Source organism: Acanthochromis polyacanthus, chromosome 15, assembly GCF_021347895.1.
Source record: "Acanthochromis polyacanthus isolate Apoly-LR-REF ecotype Palm Island chromosome 15, KAUST_Apoly_ChrSc, whole genome shotgun sequence".
Lineage (NCBI taxonomy): Eukaryota > Metazoa > Chordata > Actinopteri > Pomacentridae > Acanthochromis > Acanthochromis polyacanthus.
Window position 1 is genome coordinate 216,040 of NC_067127.1, and position 8,706 is coordinate 224,745.

An 8,706-nucleotide genomic window follows, 5' to 3' on the forward strand; every position below is an offset into this window, starting at 1 on the left:
AAACACATGCAAAGTTAGTTGTAATACGTAGTAGAATCAGTGCAGCCAAAAAGGGTGAATATGAACTACTAGCAATAGGCAAAATGGTTGTATTTATATAGCGCTTTTATCCAAAAGCGCTTTACATGATGATATGTCACATTTACCCCATTCACACACACATTCACACACTGATGGTGGGAGCTGCCATGCAAGGTGCTAGCACAACCCATCAGGAGCAATTAGGGGTTCGGTGTCTTGCTCAGGGACACCTCGACATGAGCATGACAGGCCGATCGAACCGGCAACCTTCCAGTTAGACGGCCACTCTACCCACTGAGCCATACCGCTAAATCTAAAAAATATATACACAACTTAGTGTATATATATGGGCTTTATCTCTGGCAATGGTAACGTTAGGTTCGCTCTACGAAGGATAGTTGTACAGGACAATATTTTAGTGACAAGCTTTCATTTACTTTATTATATAAAAGTGATAACCTTTAAATTGTAACTGGTCACATAAATGACCATTCAACTCTGCACAAATCCCAACAGAATCAGTAACAGTAAGTATAACAATTTGTTACCCCAAGTGCACTTGGAAAATTTTTTTTTAAAATGGACAATGCGACGATGTGTGTGTGTGTGTGTGGTGGTGCGTGTGTGTGTTCAGTTTAGTTCATCTACCCGGGTAGTATAATTTTGTTTGAAATGTCTTAGCTGGATTTCAGAAGAGATGAGTTTCTCTTTCCCTTGCCGCACAATAAGAGCAGAGTCGAGGTCTCACACCCCTCCACGCGTGTTGATCCGCTCCTCACTTTACGAAGCTCACTGGAACCTGGCTCGCTGTTCAGCATACACTTCAACCATCCATCCATTCTCTATACAACCGCTTTATCCTCACTGGGGTCGTGGGGGTGCTGGACTCTAATCCCAGCTGACTCAGGCGAAGGCAGGGGACAACCCTGGACAGGTCACCAGTCTGTCGCATCTACGGGCAATTCAGAGTCGTAATCAATTAACCTCAGCATATTTTTTGGACTGTGGGAGGAAGCTGGAGTGGCCAGAGAAAACCCACACATGCACAGGGAGAACATGCAAACTCCATGCAGAAAGATCCAGGCCCACCCCGGGATTTGAACCGAGGATCTTCTTGCTGCAAGGCAAAGTGCTCACCACTTATTCCACTGTGCAGCCCCCCACTTCAACTAGTACAAAAAAACAACCTGCATACAGCAGTAGTTTACAATTACAATCTAAACCTCTCCACTCACTGTACATTTAATATTTCTCTATTTTTGAAGCATGAATTCAGTGATAACAGAAAACAACACAAAGCTGTGTAAATGGATTAACTCAATAGCATTAGCTTTCAGTAAACACATCACAGAATTGTCCATATTTTCATCAAACATATCACAAGACACAATCATTGTCTGTCTCCGATTGTTTCTTTTAAAAAAAGATTTTCACCTACATGAATAACAGAATGCACAACGCGGCATACAGACACACCGTAACATCATCGTGGTGAAATTCGCTAGCATGCTAAGCTAGTGCAAGATAAAAGTGGACTCACCGGAGCTTAATCCAACGGAAAAACATAAGAAAGATATCACTCAGCGGTTTATCTCTGCTCTCTCAGCGGGAAAAGTCTCCACAGTGCTAAAACTCCAAGCAAAAAATGCCTGGAACTAAACTTTTTAGAGAAGTTACCAGCTCAACCCGATCAGATAGAAATACGTCTTTCTGTGGTTTCTGCCGTAAAAAAAGTAAAAGAAGACATCTGCAGCGCTACAGCGCACTCTGCTGGCGCAACGAGAAAACTACACTGAGTTAACCCTATAAATACTGCCAGTTACTGTGTAGTGCAATTGACCCTTCGCTAGCCCCTCCCACAAATGGCTACTGTCCAATCCTACCTTAGCAACTGTAACTAGGCCCGAGAGGTCTGTCAAGCTGTCAGCAGAAGACAATGCTGAAGCGGTGTGCGTACGGTATTTGCAAGTCCGACACTGGTTATCCGCAAAGCTTGGAGGGTGGTGTTGATTTTTTTGCATTCCCCAAGCCAAAGACACAAGAAGAAAGGTGCCGCGTGTGGATTAAGCAGTGTGGGAGACCGCATGATCAGCGAAATCCCTCCAAAATCAATAATCCTGTTGTAAGGTAAGTTGCTAGCTAACATTAGCTAACCGCTCTGTGTGTTAGGTCAGATAACATTAGCAAAGAAAGACGTCTCAATGGAAGTTACTTCTCTTAAAACTTGAGCTACTGTGTATTATTTCAGCAAAATAATCAATAAGAACACCTACGTCTATTCTAAGTAAGCTGCTAGCTAACATTAGCTACCGTAGCTCTGTGTGTTAGGCTCAGATAACATTAGCAAAAGAAGACGTCTCAATGGTAAGGTTACTTCTCGTTAAAACTTGAGCTACTGTGTATTATTTGAGCAAAATAAAACGGTTGATATATAGAGACAACTTTGACATCTTGTATCTTTAAGCCTTTGTGGACGGACGCCCTACAACTGAATTCCCAATCCTGTGGCTGCTCTGTCTTCTTTCTCGAGGAGGGAAACATGCAAGGAGGAAGCAGAAAACCTCCAGCAAAAGGTTTGTTGTTATTTAGTTGCAGTGCAATTGTATGAGACTAATCAAAATCCCTGCGTCAAATAGTTTAAACTGTGACTGCATTTTATTGTAAGTATTTGGGATGTCAGACTTTTTTAATGCATTTTATTTTGGTCATGCATTAAATATAGCAGCTCCATGGAATAGTGGTACAACACCAAGAACCAATAAAACAGTAAAATATCACAGAAAAGTCACTGTTACCGAGCCTTAATGCCCACACCCTACCCTCACCAACCGCTCATCAATGATACAATATATTTTTTTACAAATATAAGTAAAATTAAATTTCCACAGTATTTAATTGAAATGCATTAATAAGTAATAACAAAAAGCATCGTAACTTAAACTCTAACAACTGTGCTTTCACAGAATCAGATGTGATGAACAGGATGCTGAAGCCTCCACCTTGAATTCAACTGACGAAGCATCTCATCTCAGTGTCACAGAAACTAACAATGGTAAGTGTTGGAGCCTCTTTCTATTAATTGATGATTGATTATTTGAATAATTTTGATCATTTTGCTAATTGTGATTATGATTAACTGCTCACCTGCCTCCTACTTGTTGAGCCATCCCACTCCCTTGATTAAGGGAGAGCGGTCAGCTGTCGCTTGGAGGGCTCTGCTTTTTGTGTTGAAGGAGTGAGGAGTGAGACAGTTTATCAACCACTAAAATTACGTTATTTTTGTATTTCTAGAAAGTCAACAACGGAGAATACCTAAGTTGTGTTAACGAAAATAAATCTCAAACTTGTTTTTTGAATCATAATAGATCTCCGTGTGTGCTTTTTAAATTAGTGAGTCGTAAACCTCCTCCTCAAAAGACGAATCGGACTGTTTTGGACGTCTTGTGTTTTTTGAAAGCAACAACAGCCATAACAGTAAGAGTTTAACAAAGGGTGTGTTTGCTTTATTTTGTTGTTTTTGTCATTACTGTTGGCATCTGCTGAGGAAGTACTCAAAGAAAAACAGGTCTAATTTGTTTTTCATATCACCCCATTTTGCTGCATCAAAATGAATGCGCTGCAGGTGATAGTCTTTTGAGCACATCACAAAGAAATCACAGCATGGCATGCCTGTGAGTCCCAACTGTCCTGTTATTTGGTAGTGATATGTGTGGCTCTCCTTTAGCTTGTAGCTACCATCTGCATGTTTCACGAGATAAGGACAATCTTTGTAGCTCTCCTTTTGATTGACACTTGATCTCCAAAAGGCCGTGACCTCTGCTGTCCCCTATCTCAGTGACCTTCCTGTCTGGTGAAGTGCCAAGGTGAGGAGCATGAGGATTTACCACAAATCCACATGGGAGCACTGCATTTCCTGTGATCTCACAGTAGTACTTTGCTGCTGTGGGCTCAAGACGTATCCCTCTTTTCATAGCGCTTGTCTGCCCAGTGGCTGTGGTCTTAATGGTGGCTGCTAGGCTTTCATAGTTTGATTTTCTTGAGCAAATTCTTTTGAAACAGGTGGACGTAAGCCGGTCAGACCGTGCAAGGTGTTGTTTGTTTCCTGTTGTCTGGTGTCATGCTCCAGGGCAATGGATTGTGGCAAAGTGATGGAGATTTTACTGTACATCTTTGTTTCATATTTATTCATCACTGTAGTGAAATTTGACGGATGAGGGGGTAAGGGAAAATCTGGAAATTCACAAGCTTGTTTTGCTGGTGGTGACTCTGAAGCTTTTTCAACTAGAGGGAGCTGTGAAAGAAAAAATTATGTCATTAACTGAATGTTTTTTTTTCATATTTGCATTTACAGAGGCACACAACAATACAGGCCACCAAGAAGAGGAGCTGAAAACTCTAAAGGAGAGACTCGAGAAACAAAAGAAGGAAATGATAAATTTGAAGACGGAACTTGAAGAAAAAAACGCCAGCTCAAGTTACTTGAAGGGAAATTTAAAAATGCACTGATATTAACTCCAGAGTCTTTGAACCAAAGTCATGTGCCTGGTTATTTCCAGTACCCAGACCCCACTGCACCACAAACACAGATTCCCCTGACATATAAAGTGGTAGACATCGAGGCCCAAAACATGCCCTTAAGCACCAGTTTTTACTCACACTGATGAAGTTGAGACAAAATTTTGACCACAAGGACTTAGCATATAGGTTTCAAATTCGACTACAGAGTGTCAGCACTGTAATAAACTCCTGGGTAGACTGCATGTATGACCGACTTGGCCACCTGCCCATTTGGCCACACAGAGATATAATTTCACAGAACATGCCTGACAACTTTAAACAGGACTTCCCAACTACATTTGCTATCTTAGACTGCACTGAACTAAAGATAGAGAGGCCCAGCTCCTTAGCTCTCCGGTCCAGTCTGTTTGATGACGCTTTTTACGTCCCTGGCTCCAAAAAAATCCAAAACGGCGACCAGGAAGTAGCAAAATCCAGGCTTCATTTTCTCGGCGTTGAAACCAACGGGTGACGTCACGGTTAGTTTACGCCTGGCATAGATATACATAGAAAGGCTAGATAGCTTACAGACGCTGTGAGCCAATGAGGGCTGACGTCGCTACGCGGCGGCCATCTTACCTAGGGGCTGCTGGCTCGCTGATAACATTAATGCCTATGGAGCATGTACTATTTCATTAACCATAGCTTGCTGAATTTTCAACCGATTTTTAAACGGTTTGATTTGTTATAAACGCCAGAGATGTAGTTATGTCATTGCATATTTACGGATAATTATAACCATGGACTTTCATATCAAATTAAAAAAGTAGATAGAGCATTACCTGCCATAGCTGCACACATACACACAGTGAAAATCTCACTCTTAGTCTCTCTCATCCAAATTTGAAAGCTCAGAAACCAGTTTTATTTGTTGTTATATATCGTCCTCCTGCTCCTTATTCTGAGTTTTTATGTCAATTCTCAGACTTTTTTATCTGAATTAGTGCTCAGTTCAGACAAAGTTATTATTGTGGGTGACTTTAACATTCATGTTGACATAGACAGCGACAGCCTTTCAACAGCTTTTAATTCATTATTAGACTCAATTGGGTTTTCTCAACATGTAAATAACCAACTCATAGTTTTAATCACACTCTTGACCTTGTCCTGACTTATGGCATAGAAATTGAAGAGTTAACAGTATTTCCCAGAACCCTCTTCTTTTGACCATTTTATGATAACATTTCAATTTAAAGTAAAGGATTGTTTAGCAGCTGAGAACAAATATCATTACAGTAGGTGTTTGTCTGACAATTCAGTATCTAAATTTAAGGAAATAATACCCTCACTGTTTACTTCAGCAACATTTACTGATAAATCAGAAGGCAATTATTATTATTTTACCCCCACAGAAGTGGATTATTATGTTAATAATGCTTCAGCCTCACTGCGTACACTCTGATAGTGTTGCACCTGTAAAAAAGAAAGTTATATCTCAGAGAAGACTTGCTCCTTGGTATAATTCCCAGCTGCGGACTTTAAAGCAGGCATCCCGAAAGCTGGAAAGAAAGTGGTATTCCACTAATTCAGAGGAAGTATATGTGGCTTGGAAAAATAGTCTAGTAATCTATAAAAAGCTCTTCGTAATGCCAGGACAACTTATTATTCATCTTTAATAGATGAGAACAAGAACAACCCCAGGTTTCTCTTTAGCACTGTAGCCAGGCTGACAAAGAGTCAGAGCTCTGTTGAACCTTGTATTTTGCTTTAGCTTCTTTACACATAAAATAGTTATGATTAGAGATAAAATTAATCTGGCCCTTCCTACAAATGTCACAGATACTTTTGAATCGGCTGTTAGACCTGATGAATCTTTAGAATTCTTCATCCTATATGTCTCTCTGAACTAATTTCAACAGTTTCTTCATCCAAACCATCAACATGTTTTTAGATCCTATCCCAACTAGACTCTTCAAGGAGATTTTACTTTAATTAATTCTTCAATGTTAGATCTGATTAATCTCTCTCTAGTACAGGCTAGTACCAAGGCTTTTAAGGTTGCTGTCATCAAACCTTTGCTTAAAAAGCCCACTTTAGATCCAGATGTGTTAGCTAACTATAGACCGATATCCAACTACCATTTCTCTCTAAAATTCTGGAAAGAATAGTTGCAATCAATTATGTGAACACTTACAAAGGATAATTGTTTGATGTTTCAGTCAGGCTTCAGAGTGCATCATAGCACAGAAAGCTCTAGTGAAAGTTACTAATGACCTTCTCATAGCATCAGATAATGGACTAGTCTCTATACTTGTTTTGTTAGATCTTAGTGCAGCGTTTGACACAATCGACCACAACATTTTATTACAGGTCTAGAACATTCAATTGGCATTAAAGGGAGCACTGGACTGGTTTAAATCCTACTTATCAGATAGGTTCCAGTTTGTGCATGTCAACAATAACTCTTCTGAGCATACTAAAGTTAATCATGGAGTTCCTCAGGGTTCTGTCTTAGGACCGATACTTTTCACATTATACATGCTTCCTTTAGGCAATATTAGAAGCATTGTATTAACTTCCATTGTTATGCAGATGACACCAATTGTAATTTATCTATGAAGCCAGATGAAATGATCAGTTAGCTAGACTGCAAGATTGTCTTAAGGACATTAAAACTGGATGACTTTTAACTTCCTACTGCTAAAATTCAGACAAAAACTGAAGTCATTGTATTTGGCCCCAAACATCTTAGAAACTCGCTTTCAAAGCAAATAGTTACTCTGGATGGCATCACATTGGCCTCCAGTACTACTGTGAGGAATCTTGAGTTTATTTTTGACCAGGACATGTCCTTTACTCACACATAAAGCAAGTCTGTAGGACTTCCTTTTTTCACCTGCGTAATATTGTAAAAATCAGGAACATTCTGTCTCAGAGTGAATGCAGAAATTAGTTCATGCTTTTGTTACTTTCCAGGCTTGACTATTGCAATTCCTTATTATCGGGTTGTCCAAATAGTTCTCTCAAACATCTACAGTTGATCCAAAACGCTGCTTGCGAGAGTATTGACAGGAGTTAGCAAAAGAGATCATATTTCCCCTATACTTGCTTCTCTTCACTGGCTTCCTGTTAAATCCAGAATAGAATTTAAAATCCTTCTTCTGAATATAAAGTCTTAATAACCAATCTCCATCATATCTTAAAGATCTGATAATTTATTATCCTAGTAGAACTCTTCACTCTCAAGCTGCAGGCTTACTTGTTGTTCCTAGAATTTCTAAAAGTAGAATGGGAGGCAGAGCCTTCAGTTTCAGGCGCTCTCCTGTGGAACCTGCTCCCAGTTTGGGTTCGGAGGCAGACACCTCTCTATTTTTAAGACCAGGCTTAAACGTTCCTTTTTGACAAATCTTATAGTTGGGGCTGACTGGGTGACCCACAGGGGTTCGGCTTGTGTCTTCATTTGCACAGCTGACTCTTCTTGGACGTCCCTCGTTCTGCTCTAGTCATGCTGCTATAGGCCTAGGCTGCTGGGGGACTTTTCTTGACGCACTGAGCCCTTCTCTAATCTACCTTTACATTTATATGTATCCGTTATTGCAGTACATTCACTCTGTTTCCCCCTGTGCTATTTCTCGAGTGTCCCTGGTCCCAGAGCTGGATGCTTCAGATCTGCGGTTGATGTTCACCAGCTGGTCCAGTCTCCATCATGTCCACTGTGGGATGCTGCTGCTGACCTTCCTCCAGCTCTGCTTCCAATTCCTTTTTCCACCAGTCAACTCTGCATTGCCTTCACTATACTGTTATGCTAACTTAACATACTGTTTGAAATTTTACTGCTAGCTATATATGGAGTATGTTTAATGTCAGAGCCGTACATCATAAGAGTAAATTATGAGTCAGTTTTCAATGTTAGCTTATACTTTGTCTGTGTCACATATCCTGTCATGCATGTATCCAATGTGTGTTTGTGTTTTCCTTGCTTTCCCACCCTCCTCTTCTCCATCCTCCCCCTTGCCTCTTCTGTCCTCCTCAACCCGCCCGGCCAGCAGGCAGATGGGTCCCCCCTATATAGAGCGGGTTCTTGCTCGAGGTTTCTTCCCTGTTAAAGGGTGTTTTTCCTTGCACTGTCGCCTTTGGGCTTGCTCTGGGGTCAGGCATTTGGGTTCTGTAAAGCGTCTTGAGACGAGT